We start from the raw sequence: 1,934 nt of genomic DNA on the forward strand, positions 1-1,934 counted from the left end.
CTCATGGATTCTTAATCAGGTCTAACTTGTGATCTTTTTGAGAGTTCGTCTGTTTTCTCTCAGTTTTGGGTTCAGCTACTCTCCAACAGCTCAGAGCCTTCATGGTCTTTGTTGGTTTTTGTTAGTAATCACCACACCTGTTGTCACCCAGGAAACATCTCTCTCAGCACATTTCCTCTGTTCTGTTATTGAAATCTTTTATCTTGAACCTGGTTCATTCAGCCATTTTATGACCATTTCTAATGTCCAACCTGAAACACGTTAAAACCAAAACAAAGTTTCCTTTAAAACAGAGTCATTATGATGAGAGAAGCTCCAGACTTTGAGTCCTGTTTGGGTCGTATTCAGCAGCTGCCTTTAAACTGGAACTTCTTGCAGGTCAGATGTGAAGCAACAATACTTTTGTGATGTAGGATCTTATTTTTTGTTCTTCTGTGTTTGAGTTTTCATGTTCAGGAGCACAAAAAGATAAAAAATGATATCTGCTGGCACAAAGTAATAGATCCGGTTTTTGTGTGACTTGTTTTGGCGATAAAACGTCTCGTTGCTGCTTCTGTTCTTACCTGAAACCACAGAGCATCTCGCAGGCTTGAGTCAAAGGCTCTCCTGGCCATGGATCAGCTGTGAGGCAGGAAGTAATGACCTCTGACCTCTGACCTCCGGCAGCTGCAGCCTGTAATTAACACCAACAATCGAGGAGGGAGCAGAGTTTAAAGTGAAAAACATAAAAATAAAACCAGTTCCTGTTCTCTGAGCAGGTCTTTATAAACATGATGTTGCCTCAGGTCTGTTTGATGCTCTGCTGATCCAGAACCACAGAACCACAGAACCACAGAACCACAGAACCTGACCTCAGATCAGAACATTGGTTCAAACTGAAGCTTCTAACCTGCAGACAGTTTATCAGCTGATTGTTTGTTTCATGATGTTGTTTAAAGCAACCAGACAGCCGGATGTTGTTTGTGTTCAGTCTCCGGTCCACGTGGGTGCTTCAGGTCTGGACCTGCAGGTCTGGATCCTCAGGTCTGGATCCTGAGGTCTGGACCTGCAGGTCTGGATCCTCAGGTCTGGATCCTGAGGTCTGGACCTGCAGGTCTGGATCTACAGGTCTGGACCTGCAGGTCTGGATCTAACCTGCAGACAGTTTATCAGCTGATTGTTTGTTTCATGATGTTGTTTAAAGCAACCAGACAGCCGGATGTTGTTTGTGTTCAGTCTCCGGTCCACGTGGGTGCTTCAGGTCTGGACCTGCAGGTCTGGATCCTCAGGTCTGGATCCTGAGGTCTGGACCTGCAGGTCTGGATCTACAGGTCTGGACCTGCAGGTCTGGATCTACAGGTCTGGATCTACAGGTCTGGACCTGCAGGTCTGGATCTACAGGTCTGGATCTACAGGTCTGGATCTTCAGGTCTGGACCTTCAGGTCTGGATCTACAGGTCTGGACCTTCAGGTCTGGAAGGTCCGATTCATTTCAGGCTTTTCTTCTTCTGTGGTGGAATGATTCTCCAACAGACAAATTCAACGACTTTTCAAAACTTGTTTAAATTTAATGATGGTTTTCTCTGATCCACACAGGGTCAAATATATCCATACACCCCTTGTCCCTCAGCAGGTGTCTCCTGGACCTCAGGCTTCTTGTCTCCATCAACAAACCTCTGGCTGATATTTGACCGCTCTGCTTCTTGGAAGAATTAAAAGAGTTCAGTTAAATTGGTTGGTTTTCTGCAGCTTTTAATTATCCGTCCTTTCATCCGTTTATTTACCTGCTTTTTCTGAAAGTCTCACCTTGACTCCTCCAAACGTCCTTCTTGTCTCCATCTTTGTCTCATCAGACCGTCAAACGTTTCTCCAGGAGACATTTGTCTTGACCATGTGGACAGCTGAAGGTTTCAGTCCAGCTTAAAGGTTCTGGAGATGGTTACATAAAAATGGCT

Source organism: Kryptolebias marmoratus, linkage group LG16 (assembly GCF_001649575.2).
Source record: "Kryptolebias marmoratus isolate JLee-2015 linkage group LG16, ASM164957v2, whole genome shotgun sequence".
NCBI lineage: Eukaryota > Metazoa > Chordata > Actinopteri > Cyprinodontiformes > Rivulidae > Kryptolebias > Kryptolebias marmoratus.